At 38.0% G+C, this 15,156-nt stretch overlaps 1 long non-coding RNA gene across 1 annotated transcript in view; it reads right to left on the bottom strand.

The window, feature by feature from the left end:
- Positions 1-548: 548 nt before the first annotated feature.
- Positions 549-15,156, bottom strand: part of LOC129051446 (uncharacterized) — a 63,670-nt gene continuing 49,062 nt past the window's right edge. Inside the window, exons 4-5 of the long non-coding RNA XR_008515730.1 lie at positions 3,717-3,903; positions 549-1,136 (exon numbers count right to left, since the gene is read on the bottom strand). This is a non-coding gene — a long non-coding RNA (uncharacterized LOC129051446). The remainder of the gene's footprint in view (positions 1,137-3,716; positions 3,904-15,156) is intronic.

Genomic DNA, 15,156 nt, shown 5'->3' with positions numbered 1-15,156 from the left:
ACGGCTTATACTATTTGTCTTTGGACTTTTTTGAGAATTCCTTTGACTTTTAGAATATGACAAGATATTTCCAAGTGCTATTTGCTGTTTATGACCTTCATCCAATGTTTATACACTTTATTGCATTTTTAAATTCACAATCACATTTTTTAGTAAAAAAAATTTGATCTCATATTAGTTCACTTTCCCTATTTTGTTCTGTTTTTGTATTTTTGTTTTAATTTGTATAAGCTTATTATTAAAGTTATAAAGATAAATTAATGTCTTTGGTGTTTTTCTTTTCCATCAAAAGTCAAATAATGTATTCAAAATGAAAAATATTCTCATATATTTTTACCAAGATTGCTTCATTTGCTCCTCATCATGGTCTTATAAGCTAGATAGGGCAATTTACATAAGTGGTAACTTAGAAATACATTGAGCATCACAGCTTTGACATGAATTAGTAAGATAAAAACTTGGGAAAATGTAAAAGGAAGTAAATTTCTAGAGATGGAAAATTGAAAGTTTAAAAATTAAATTCATAAACCAAATACATGGACTATTATGCAGTTCAATAAATGTTTATTAAATGAACAAACAAAACCTCCTTAGCTGCAAGTTGAGTTAACAGTGAGAGATAGTTAGGCAAATACATTCAGCAGCTACAATAGGAACTCTTATTTTGGATTAACATTCATGTCATGATCCTCTTGTGAATCGCAGAAATTTGAAAACCCAGATGGATGGACTTAGCAGAAAAAGTAATAATATTTCTTTAAGACTTTTGCAATTTTCTTCCTATTATTGGTCTTATTTCATATCTTACTTTTTCATTTGTCTTCTGTCTCATTTCTATAATAAATCAGGTTCCATTTCTGAACAAATTGGACTTCACTGTTGTCAATATTGTTTTTCCATCTTTTCATTAACAAGCTTGAAGGCAGCAACAAAAGCTAAGTAACCTTCACCTTTCGACCGAAAAAACTGGGTTGCAATAACCATTCAATTTCAGGTTCATCTTCTCCTGCTATTCAGCAGTCAACCTGGAGAGGTGATCATGGGTCTGCGTTAGGGCAGCCCAGAGGGTGGTCCCCATAAGTGAGGTTGAGGTCATTGCAGGGGCAGGGTGAGAGGTCAGGCGTTTCCTGCTGCACCTGGAGGATATAAATGGGGATATTTTAGTCTCTAGCACAGGCCACTCCTTAGCCTGAGAGAGCACAAATATTTACAGAAGGAAAAATAAATAGGGGTGCTGCTGCATTGCCGGACTATGCTGCTGAACTTAATGAAGGGTTTCTTTCCCCCTATGGATTTCAAAGCAGCCTGAACTAAGATATGCAAACAGCATATCTGAGATTTAATGGAAAGGAAAACATGCGTGTAGCATAAAAGCCCCACTATTATTCCTTAGCACTTAATTTTAGGTAAAATGCATAGCAGTGCACATCAGAAAGCCACTCTGATGTGCCACTCTGTCCCCCTGCCTGTGAAGCAGGCCAGCTCTTCAGGTAGTGACATGGTCAGATGGCACCCGTCAGGAACATTAGCCTCCTGAGGACCAGGAAGCAGTGATGTGCAGCAACATTGGATGGATTTATGATGAGGTGACACCCAGCAGCAGTGTCAGGAAACAAACCAGGTGACCCCTGGAAAGCTCTGTGTTCTAACAGGAAGGGAAAAGGGCTGAAGCCAAAGAGAACTTAGTATAAACCCAAGGTCTTGTAGGTGCTCTATAAGCTTGGGGCATATACTTTATTCTTTTCTTTTCTCCTTTCGTCTTTTTTTAATTGACATAATTTGTAAACAGTAAAATGCATGTTATCATTGCACATTGCACACTGGATGTCACAGGATATAAAATATTTTATTTCTACAAAAAAATTCCTTGTGTCCTTTTACCACTCCTCTCCAAGAACAAGCCACTATTCTGATTCTGATTATCATGGATTAGTGGTGTCTCTTCTGATATCACACAGTACCCATGCCTTTGTGGCTGAGTTTTTCTCATTCTACCTAACGACTGAGATTCATTCATGTTGCATGTATCAGCAGTTCATTCTTTTTTGTCAGTGAGAAGTATTTACTGCACAAATGCATCACAGTGTATCCATTCTCCTGTTGATGTGGACATTTGAGTTGTTGATAGTTTGGGCCATTATAATTGTTAAATAAAATATATGGGAGGCCACTGGTTTGGACTCAGCTCCTGCCCTAGGCTCCAACATACAAAACCAAAATTAAGTCACTTGTGCTCAAGTTCCATGTCATCAAATCAAAACTAAGTTTATCTGACCTTCCAAGAAGTCAGGAGAGATGACAGCCAAATCCCTGAACAGTCCGGCATTTGTCAACACAATAAGGAAGTCTCCTCTGCTCTAACCCTTATAAGGAAAGTAAACTTCAGTAACCTGATAGTAACAAATCCACTTTTTGTACTATGTTGTTTTCTTGCTCCTTTATACTATGTTGTTCAAGCTACCTGATCAAAACTGGCTATTCTGCCATGCACAGCAAAGCACCTCTCTATTTTTAGATGAGATGCTGCCCAACTCATGAATCACAAATGAATGCCAATTAGATCATTAAACTACATTTGTTGAAATTTTGTCTTTTGAAATAAAGTTGCTTTTAACATTTTTTTCTGCAAATGTGTTTTGAGACATATGCACTGATTTTTCTTGGGTACATAGCTAGAAGGAGATTTGATGGATCAGGTAGGGTAGGAATATGTTTAACTTTGAAAAAAATAAAAATAAGACAGCCAAACAGTTTTCTAAAGTGGCTGAACCACTTTACAGTGTCAATAGTCAAGTAGGAGAGTTTCAGTTAACCCACATTGTTGCTAACACTTAATATTGTTAGACTTTTTAATTTTAGCCATTCAGGTGGGGGGTAGTGGTATCTCATTTGGGTTGTCATTTGCATTTCCTCAATGAATAATGATGTTCAGCACCAACACTTTATATGCTTATTGACAATTTGGATTACCTTCTTTTGGGTAGTACGTGATCAAGTCTTTTGCCCATTTTTACTTGTTGATTTGTAAAATTGAATCATATATTCTGGACATGAGTTCTTTGCTAAATATATGCACACTTTAATATTTCTTTTTTTTTTTCTTTTTGAGATGGAGTCTTGCTCTGTCACCCAGGCTGGAGTGCAGTGGTGTGATCTCGGCTCACTGCAACCTCTGCCTCCCAGGTTCAAGCCATTCTCCTGCCTCAGCCTCCCAAGTAGCTGGGATTACAGGCACCCGCCACCATGCCCAGCTAATTTTTTGTATTTTTAGTAGAGACAGGGTTTCACTATGTTGGCCAGGCTGGTCTCAAACTCCTGACCTCATGATCTGCCCATCTCGACCTCCCAAAGTGCTGGGATTACAGGCATGAGCCACCATGGCCGGCCCGAGACTTAGATTTTTTAAAATGAACATTGAGTCACTGCCTGTTGCTTGCTGTACTTGGGTGGGAGTCTGGATGAGCCACAACCATAATAAGCTTTGTGTTGCCTTTTAAAGCTATAGTAGGGGAGTGCTGGGCCTCCATCAGCAGCAAACTCAGGTGAAGTGGCACAATAGAAAATGTATTTGGTGTTTCCTTTACCTTCTTCCTGCTTCTAATGATATGCTATATTAATGCAATACATAACTAGAATTTAAGGCTAGGCACTGCTGGATTCTCATTACTTGAGAAAACTGGACTCCCACAAAATATATCACACCACTGCTTACTCACCATACCCCAGATTTTAGCATAACTGTAGGATCTGCATAGCACAAGTCAGGCCAGGTGGTAGGTCTGTAAAAACAGACAGAATGCCAGAGTCCATTCTTGGTAGCCAGATGTTCCCTTCTGTGTCCCCAGGACAGTGACACTGGATGATGTAACTACTATACTTCACACTTGCCTCAGGTATTTATCCCTGGGTGGAAATTCAGGATTAGTTCTGTATAATACAGGTGCATGAGTTCATAATCTTTAACAACTAGGGGTCAAAGATAAAAATTAAGATCCACAAATCTAGCAATTGATGTGTAAGTATATTTAAAAGAATAATAATATACACCATAAAAAATAATATGATCAATTAAAATTAAGTGAGATGAGTGGTAAGAAAGTTATTCCTTCCTCATAATACAAAATTTAGAAAAATTATGAAGCATAGTAAGATTGCAAAAATTATACTTTTTAAAGTAACCACTAGAACAAGTAGTCAAACCCTTCCAATGCCTGATAAAACACACCCACAAAACAAAACACGTAGACTTATAATGGTAACATTTTAAAGTTACAAAACCAGAAAACATAACATAAAGTAGATAACATAACTTAGACCAAATCTGGGGCATATCATTAAATAAAAATGAACTAAATTCATCCATCAATAGAAAAAAGCCATTTGGATTGAATCACAAAACAAATGTTCTGTATATGGAACCTAACTAAAACATGATTTTGAAAGACTGACTATCGTAGACTGACAAAAGTCAATGAAAGGGAAGGATGGGTGTCGTCTGTTTTTTTTTTTTTTTTTTTTTGGTTATTTTGATTTGGCTCTTTTCGTTTTTTTTTTTTATTATTATTATACTTTAAGTTTTAGGGTACATGTGCACAATGTGCAAGTTAGTTACATATGTATACATGTGCCATGCTGGTGTGCTGCACCCATTAACTCGCCATTTAGCATTAGGTATATCTCCTAATGCTATCCCTCCCCCCTCCCCCCACCCCACAACAGTCCCCAGAGTGTGATGTTCCCCTTCCTGTGTCCACGTGTGCTCATTGTTCAATTCCCATCTACGAATGAGAACGTGCAGTGTTTGGTTTTTTGTCCTTGTGATAATTTACTGAGAATGATGATTTCCAATTTCATCTCCATGTCCTTACAAAGGACATGAACTCATCATTTTTTATGGCTGCATAGTATTCCATGGTGTATATGTGCCACATTTTCTTAATCCAGTCTATCATTGTTGGACATTTGGGTTGGTTCCAAGGGGGTGTGGTCTTTAAGAAAAGAAGTTGAATTGTGCAAAGAACCTTAGAGGAGGACAAAAAGTGCTTTGGGATTAATGAAACAAAGCACTTATGAGTGACTGTTCTTAACATAGCATCAATATTCATAAAGCAAAAACTATTGGAGATATATAAGAGACAGTCATTATGGAGAGGATGTTTCAATTCATCTATTTCAGACTGTAAGGATAAAAACAGACAAACAATAAATAAGAAGAGGGAAGAAAAAATAATATAAAATGGAGTTAACAAAACATACCATGGTCTGTATATTATAAAGAAAAAAATTAGACCTTTTTATGTGAAAACAATATTTTTCAAATTTAACCATCTATTAAGCCATTAGTAAACAGAAATTTTTTTTTTTTTTTTTTTTTTTGAGACGGAGTCTCGCTGTCGCCCAGGCTGCAGTGCAGTGGCGCGATCTCGACTCACTGCAGGCTCCGCCCCCTGGGGTTCCAGCTATTCTCCTGCCTCAGCCTCCCGAGTAGCTGGGACTACAGGCGCCCGCCACCTCGCCCAGCTAACTTTTTGTATTTTTAGTAAAGACAGGGTTTCACCATGTTAGCCAGGATGGTCTCGATCTCCTGACCTCGTGATCTGCCCGCCTTGGCCTCCCAAAGTGCTGGGATTACAGGCGTGAGCCACCGCGCCTGGCCCAGAAAGACATTTCAAAAAGAAGAAAACTATAAATTAATATCAAGCCAGAAAACAAAAAGCCATTTAGAAATTTTAAAACCCTCTCAACTCAATTATTCGATCAAAGATGCAATGCAACTTAATCTGTATAATTCCTGAAAATCAACAATAATGAAAATGCTGTGTATTAAATTCTATGAAATACAGCTACAGTAGTGCTCAGAGGAAAATGTATAGTCTCCAATAACATTTTTAAATAAAAGATTGATAAATAAGTTAGACATTCAAATCAAAAAATTAAAAAATTACAAAAAGCTAAGAAAAACAGAAATAAATTAATTTAAAAAGAAAGTAAGGAACTAGAAAACAAAACAAGCTGGGCATGGCGGCCCATGCCTGTAATCCCAGCACTTGGGAGGCTATAGCAGGAGGATGGCTTAAGGCTAGGAGCTCAAGTCCAGCCTGGGCAACATGTGGAAACCCTGTTACTACAAATAATTCAAAACTTAACCAAGTGTGATGGTGCACACCTGTGGTCCCAGCTACTCAGGAGGCTGAAGTGGGAGGATAGCCTAAGCCCAGGAGGTCAAGGCTACAGTCAGCCATCAAAGGACCACTGCACTCCAGCCTGGATGACAGAGCAAGACCCTATCTGAAAGAAAAAAAAAAAAAAGAAGAAGAAGAAAGAAAAGAAAACATAAAATAGAAGAATTAACAAATAATTTCAAGATCTGGTTCTTTTGGAAATAAAATTAAAATAAATTAACTTTTATCTAACTTAAAGTAAGCTCAAGTATCAAAACAAGAAACAAGAGGAAATAACCACAAATACAATGAGAAATTAAAGAATGACAAGTAACTACTTTGTTCTACTTTGTGAAAATAAATTTGAGAACTCAAAATCTTTTTAGGAAAATATAATTTATTAAAAAATTGACACCAGCACATATAAAAATTCTAAACATACCAATTACTGTAGAAGAAATAGAGATAGGTGTCATGAGCTACACTCTGCATAAGTTTCACGGGAAAAAGCTTCCAAATCTTTGAAGGACAGATAACTGCAATTTTACTTAAACTGTTCCATAGGAAAGAATAAACTATTTTCAGGAAAAAAAGATAAATTGAACTACATACAACCATGACTTTATGCATGACAAAACTACTATTGGTAAAGGCAAAAAACAAACAACAAATGGAAAAACATATTTGCATCTATTATCACTAATGTTCAAGATTTCCTGCAAATCAATACACCTAAAAAAAACAACCTAACAAAGAAATGAGCAAAGTATATGCATTCAGTTCACAGAAAATATACATGACTCTGAAATATATTCATATACCCTCAAGCTCACTCCTTATACAAATGTATATTAAAACTAGAATCAAGGAACACTATTCATAATTCGATTGGCAACACACAGAAAATTAATAAGCCAATTAGGCTGGCTTCTTGAGTAACAGTGGTTGCCAATTAAAGAAATATTTTTAAAATTTTGAATTAATTCTATATATATATTTCAGTAGGTAAAATATTCTAATTTTGTAATATACTGCAAAAGGATACACAGTGAGAAATCTTCCTCTTTTATTTTATTTTATTTTATTTGTTTGTTTGTTTTTTTTTTTGAGATGGAGTTTTGCCCTTGTTTCCCAGGCTGGAGTGCAATGGCGCCATCTCAGCTCACTGCAACCTCCACCTCCCAGGTTCAAGCAATTCTCCTGCCTCAGACTCCCAAGTAGCTGGGATTACAGGCATGCACCACTATGCCCAGCTAATTTTGTATTTTTAGTAGAGACAGGGTTTCTCCATGTTGGTCAGGCTGGTCTCAAACTCCTGACCTCAGGTGATCCGCCCTCTTCAGCCTCCCAAAGCGCTGGGATTACAGGCGTGAGCCACCGCACCCGGCCAATCTTCCTCTTAACAATGACCACCCAGTTCTTTTCCCCAAAGGCAACTATGTTATCAGTTTCCTTTGTAGTTTTCCTGAAATGTTAATTATATTTATTATTTCATTCAGTTATTCCTTCAAAACAACATTTGTTGAGCACCCACTGCGACAATTCAGTAATAAACAAAGAGGCTTCCTCAGAATCATTTTGCCGTCGTAGAATGTTCATTCCAATTAGGGAGACAGGAATAGAGAGAGAGAGGTAAGAACCAAAACTGATGACAAGTGTTACAAAGGGGGAAAAAAGCAGAAAAGACAGTTGTGAAATATTGATGTGGGAGTGGTTGAAATGTTAGAAGTGGAGGTAAAGATAGACCTCACTGAGAAAATGACTTAAAGATAAGACTTGGAGGCACCGGGGGAGCTATTATGTGGCCACCCTGGGAAGAGCCAGACGTCCAGGAAGGGAACAACAGGATTCTTTCAAAAACAACAAAACCCCATAAGAACATGCCCAGTGTGCTTGAGTGAGACTGTGAAAACTAGTTTGGCTAGATCAGGGGGAATGGAATGACAGCAATGGGAGAGGAGGTTCCGTAAGCCAACTAAGGATTCTGGCTCTTACTTGGAAGAAAGTAGGAAGACTTCAGAGGGCACAAGAGGGACAGAATCTGATTTTTCTTTTAAGGACGTCCTGACTGCGTTGTTGACAACAAACAGTGGAGTGAAAAGGTAGAAGCAGTGACCCTCTGGAGACTATCTCTGTGACCCCCGTAAAAGATGAGGGGGGTTTGGACCTGAGTGGCCACAACGAGGGTGGTAAGAATAAGGTGAATTCCAGACAGAGTTTGAAAGTGGCAAATATATATACATTCCCCAGTAATTAAAAAAATAAAATAAAATAAAAAGTTTTTTTTTAATTAACACATAATCATTGTACGTATTTATGAGGAATGGAATAACATTTTGATACATATACAATGTATAATGATCAAATCTAAGTAATTAACATATTCATCACTTGAAATATTTATCATTTCTTTGTGTTAGGAATACACAAAATCTGCTCTTCCAGCTATTTTGAAATATACAACACATCCTTGTTAGCCATAGTGACACTACTGTGCAGTAGAACGCCAGAACATATTCCTCCTATCTAGTTGTACCTTTGTACCCATTGACCAGCCTCTCTTCGTTCCTCTGCCCCCTACTTTCCGCAGCCCCTGGTAACCACTATTCCACTCTACTTCTATGAGATTGACTTCTTTAGGTTTCACATATAAGTGAGATCACATGGTATTTATCCTTCTGTGCTTGGCTCATTTCACTTAACATAATATCCTCTAGGTTCATTCATGTTGTAACAAATGACAGGATTTCATTCTTTTTACAGCTGAATAGTATTCCTTTGTGTCTATATACAACATGTTTAATCCATTTATCCATTGATGGACATTAAGATTTATTCTATATTGATGCAGGATTTTTTGCTCCTTAGGTCAGCTAAAATCTGGGTTCTTGTCTCATGACCAGAAAATATTAGGCACATGGACATATTAAAAGGTGAGGAGACGGGAATTTATTAAAAGAAAGCTTTCAGTGAAAAAAAGGGCATCCTGCCAACAGGCTTCCACATCACTGATTCAATACCAGACCACCACACACAAGCTGGAGAGGCCAGGCTCCTCCCCCTTACATAAGATATGATTTCCTTGTGGCTCCAACCCACTCTCCCAGTGCACAGGTGAGTCCTCACTCTGAGCCACTCCACATTAACTTATTTCCCTTCCTGCACATGTGTTAAGGGATGGAATTTTCACTTTGGACATATTTGGGCAAGCCCCCTGTGCACAATGACCAGTTGGCATTTGGCTGTCTCTTGTATCTATCATTCCCTGTTCTAATGGCTGCATAGTATTCCATGGTGTATATGTGCCACATTTTCTTAATCCAGTCTATCATTGTTGGACATTTGGCTTGGTTGCAAGTCTTTGCTACTGTGAATAGCGCTGCAATAAACATATGTGTGCACATGTCTTTATAGCAGTATGATTCATAATCCTTTGGGTATATACCCAGTAATGAGATGGCTGGGTCAAATGGTATTTCTAATTCTAGATCCCTGAGGAATTGCTACACTGACTTCCACAATGGTTTGAACTAGTTTACAGTCCCACCAACAGTGTAAAAGTGTTCCTATTTCTCCACATCCTCTCCAGCACCTGTTGTTTCCTGACTTTTTAATGATCGCCATTCTAACTGGTGTGAGATGGTATCTCATTGTGGTTTTGATTTACGTTTCTCTGACGGCCAGTGATGATGAGCATTTTTTCATGTGTCTTTTGGCTGCATAAGTGTCTTCTTTTGAGAAGTGTCTATTCATATCCTTTGCCCACTTGTTGATGGGGCTGTTTGTTTTTTTCTTGTAAATTTGTTGGAGTTCATTGTAGATTCTCTATATCAGCCCTTTGTCAGATGAGTAGATTGCAAAAATTTTCTCCCATTCTGTAGGTTGTCTGTTCACTCTGATGGTAGTTTCTTTTGCTGTGCAGAAGCTCTTTAGTTTAGTTAGATCCCATTTGTCAATTTTGGCTTTTGTTGCCATTGCTTTTGGTGTTTTAGACATGAAGTCCTTGCCCATGCCTATGCAGCCATAAAAAATGATGAGTTCATGTCCTTTGTAGGGACATGGATGAGGATGGAAACCACCATTCTCAGCAAACTATCGCAAAGACAAAAAACCAAACACCACATGTTCTCACTCATAGGTGGGAACTGAACAATGAGAACACATGGACACAGGAAGGGGAACATCACACACCGGGGCCCGTTGTGGGGTTGGGGGAGGGGGGAGGGATAGCATTAGGAGATATACCTAATGTTAAATGACAAGTTAATGGGTGCAGCACACCAACATGGCACATGTATATATATATATGTAACAAACCTGCACATTGTGCACATGTACCCTAAAACTTAAAGTATAATTAAAAGAAAAAAAAAAAAGAAGTGCATCTAACTGCCATTAGAATAAGGATAAGGTTGAAGACCAATCTTAACTGCTCCCTGCTAGCAGAAGGTGCTGTTTTGGGAAAACAGCAGTCAGATCTCCCTCAGGGGACTATTTAAGAGTCCCTGGCAAAAGAGGCCATCATCCGAGGCTCCGGTTGCATGACAGTTTAGAGTTTGACAGACTGAAGGCGAGAAGAAATCAACCAGGTTATTAGAAAACATGTATCAAAATGAAACAAGGGTGGAGTAAGGACAGCTGAAAAATCCCAAGACCTTTTACCAATTGAAACAGGGAGAGGGAGGCCAAAAGCCTGACTGGAAAAAAAAATCTGGGTTCCCTTAGGAACCCAATCCTAAACCAACCAGTTTAAGGTTTGGGAAATTAACTTTCCCCAGTTTGGAGAATGCATCTGAGGGGAGGGTCCTATAGTATGGAGACACAATTACCTATCAGTGAAGACAGGACAGAGAAGGAAAAAGAAAAAAAAGAAGCCATTTTTTCAAAGGAGTCCCAGGGGTTCCAGATGCATTTGAAAGGAGTACAGACTGAAGATGAATGGCTACTCATCTAGAAAGAGGGGATCTGGCATCCCTGTTTCCTTTTTCTTCCTAGCAAATACCTGAGATACATGAGGGAGAGAAAGTGAGGGGTCCCTCTTTCTTTCTTCTGCCCTTGTATCCCTGAGTCCCAGCAAGCATGACAGGGTGCCACCCATGGGTGTCAAAGCAGCTTTCACCCATGTTAACAGGGGGGCTTAGAGGGTGGGACTGTCCATCTTACCCATGTATGTGCTATCTCCCCTGCTGTCAGTAACCTTTGAGTTCCCTAGACCTAATTTATTCCATGGATACTAGCATGATCTTTATCAATGAAATGGGAGGCTTGGCTTAATCAGCGGGAATCAGTCATGCTCATCTGTACCGTGCCTTTTAACTTCTGTTATTGTCTGCCTCTGGATCCCTCACCTCCAGTTTTCTTTCCCACAGCTTCCACCCAAAGCTTGAAATTGGGACAAAAGTGTGCTTGGGGAGGTTACATAGACTCCTTATCATAGGCCAAATGCTAAGATGAAGTTGTGGAATTCAGTCTGCCTCCAAAAAGGGAGAGAACAGGATGTTCCATGACATGCCCAGATAACTGGTGGCTATAGTTACGTTTGCTAAGATGTGGATGCATGAGGCTTGACTTCAGTTAGTTCCCTTAGTCTTAGTTTCCCAAAAAAAAAAAAAAAAATCTCTGGGTGATGGACATCCCTATTTATTTCCTTCATCCAGCAGGATTTTAGGATAACTGCTCAGAACTAGAATATTAATCGAGATTTTTAAATTACCCATCCCTTTTGTTCCTTCTCAGCTGCAGTCGGAGATCACTGGTTGATTCACATGAATATGCAGGGTTAGTCTAAAATGTAGGCAAAAAACTTAAAAACTAATGAGTTTAGGATTTAATGGCAAACATTTAAGTTTTGAAACATAATTTCTTTCTCTTCAGACCTCATTTTTATTAAAAACAAATCATGATAGGACTGAGTTGTTTGCAAAATAGTCTTCAGTCTTATACTTGACCTGATTATTTGCATAAAGGGCAGAAAGAATAATTATTTTTACATAGGCATTTTAGATTGGATTTGATGGAACTCTGTTCCACAAGGAATCTCAGATAGGACTTTCTAAAGCCGAGCCCAGCCATGGGTTTGTATCCTCAAATACCTGTGAGATGGGTAAACTCCTCTCTTCTTGAGGTCCCAAGAACAAGGGGTTCCTGGGCCTGTTAGAAAGTGAGATTCTTTACTCACCACAGGTTAGGAACCCTGTACAGAGACTGTGTAGACAAGGTATAAGTCCAGTTTTCCCAAATGGCTTTTATTAGCTCTGCAAGTCAAGTTTGACTCCTTAAAGGGAAGCATACCTTTCCAGTCAAGGCCTTGGGAGAACAACCAGTTTCTCTAATTGCATCCTGTTGCAAAAGAAAATAGATTCTGATTGCACTAATGCAAACAACTATATTGCCATAAGTTAAGAATGCTCACAACTAGTTACCAAATTCTGGAGAAGCCAAGGGCCCTCTGTAGCATCCAAAAGGTAGGAATCAAAAAAGACAATTTTTGAAACTGAAGTTTGATTTGGAGAAGTCTGCTAAATATGTTAGAAGTTTAAAACACTTGATGTTAAGAAATAGAATTCCAGATTACCATAAATTATTCATTTTGCCAAAATGATGACTCAGAAATTTTAAAAAAGCAAAAACTTTTCATAACTCTTTACAAATTTTGCTAAACAGCAGATTGGTGCCTTAGAAGAACCTTGTTGTGCTTTTATTTCAATGCTCAATTTATGGAAAAGCTATATAATACCTTTTTGAATTTTGTCAGTATGTTCACACATGGAATTTCTTTTGCAAGATTAATTTTTACAATCCATCTACAACTTGTTTAAACTTAGCTTTATCTCATCTAATTCAAAGCAATCCTTTAACCCTAGGCACAAATTTGCATTTTCATGACATCTACATTTTACCAATAATCTTTAAGGCTGTTTTTATTTCTCAAATATTAAACTCATGTGAACCAAAAGGTACCACGGCTTTTATCTTCCTTTAAAAGAATATTTGATCCAAGCATTTATCCTTCTTTAAGTCAATTAATTAGAGCTCTTTTTTTATTAATGTCACACACGCAACACATATATAACTACATAGGCAGAAGATTCAGCAGCTATAAGATTTTTCATTTGCCAATCTCCTAATTGGACTATTAGGACCAATTAGCACATCTGGATTCAGCCCTTTAAGAGCAAGGCTAAGAAAACATGCAGTTTCTAGGGCCTAATAAAGAGGTATAGCTGGAAGACAAAAACATTTTGAGAGCATGGACCACCTTTAATTCCAGGAGGTCCATGAGGAAAACAGAGATCTCTTCCAAAATGGAGTCTATGGCACCTTTTCTGTTTTTCTCAAGCAGTCCCAGGCCATCAGAAATTATCTTAGGGTCCCTTATGCATGCATTAAGAGTAGAAAGACAAAATGAAGAAAGAGTTCAGTCAACTGAGAAAAAACATTTTTCCAGCCAAACAAGATCCAAGAAGAGAAAAACATAAAGGCCTTTTAAATATACCTATATGTTGGATATCCACTTTTAACTAAGCTGAGCCCTCTTTAAGAAAATCCTTTTAAATCCCTTATTACCCAACTTTAGCCGCACCAAGTAGCCAATATTTCCAGCTTTCAAACTTTACAAAGGTAACCTCCCAGGTGCTCAGAGAAAGAAAAGTTCAAGGCAGTTCATGGAGGGGAAGAGAATCAAGAAATGGCAAAGGTCACAAAGATATCTAACTAGAAAGAACTCATTCCCTAAGCCAAGATTGAACCCAGGCTGCATTTGTAAAATGGTGGAGGCTAAAACAAACACTGCCACGTGGTTCTCCCAAGGACATAAAACAAGATGGAGGGCTGCAGCAAAATTTGCTACTGATCAGTCTGCCAGGCTGGCGTGAACAGTAGGAATATGGAGTCCTAGGCTTGTGCCCCATCCTAAGGTACCCCTCTTTCTGGCAGAACCATACAGAAAGACATGCAAAGCACACCAGATTGGCTACAGCTTAAGACTAACCTCATAAATCCCTTTTCATAATCAAAACTTTACAGAGAATATAAACAGTGATACAGAGAATATGAACAGTGATAGCTGGGGTCCTGGCATAGTAGAACATCTGTGCTCAATGACCTGGGTGGCATTTGACTGTCTCCTGTGTCTATCAATATCTTGGCTATTGTGAATAATTATGCAATAAACATGGTGATACAGATGTCTCTCTGACATGTTGATTTCATTTCCTTGGACATATACTCAGTAGTGGGATTTTTGGATCATATGGAAGTTGTAGTTTTAATTTTTTGAGGGACCTTCATACTGTTGTCAATGTGGCAATTCTAGTTTACATTCCCACCTACAGTGTGTAAAAGTTCCCCTTTCTCCACATCTTTACCGTCATTTGTCTTGTTTTGTTTTTTTGATAATAGCCACCCTAACTGGGGTGAGGTGACATTTTATCGTGGTTTTGATTTTCATTTCTCTGATAATTAGCGATGCTGAACTTTTTCCATCTACTTGTTATCCATTTGTATATCATCTTTTGAGAAATGTCTATTCAGATCTTTTACCCATTTTTAAATTGGATTATTTGATTGTTGCTATTCAATTGAATTCCTTATATATTGTCAAATGCATAGTTTATGGATATTTTCTCCCATTTTATAGATGGTCTTTTCTAAACCCTTTTAAATTCACAGATGCTAGCACACTATGCATACTGTTCTAAAACTACCTATTGGGTTTTACAAGGTATCTTGGCAATTTCTCCACTTAGGTAATTGGAGAGCTTTCTCACGATTCTTGTGATTATAATTTATTACATTGTATGAGCACTGCCATAATTTATTTAACTCTTGTCATATTGACAGATATTTAGTCTGTTTTCTGTACTTTTGCTGTTACATAGGAATCTTTTCCGCTTCCACCTCAACAACACTTTACCAAAGATTGTCTGGCTTTTTGTTCCACATTTAAAGGAAACCTAGTCTCTGCACTACTATGGGGGATTTACTTGGATACACT

The sequence above is a fragment of the Pongo abelii genome, chromosome 19, assembly GCF_028885655.2.
Source record: "Pongo abelii isolate AG06213 chromosome 19, NHGRI_mPonAbe1-v2.0_pri, whole genome shotgun sequence".
Lineage (NCBI taxonomy): Eukaryota > Metazoa > Chordata > Mammalia > Primates > Hominidae > Pongo > Pongo abelii.
This window is presented reverse-complemented; position numbering and strand designations above follow the sequence as displayed.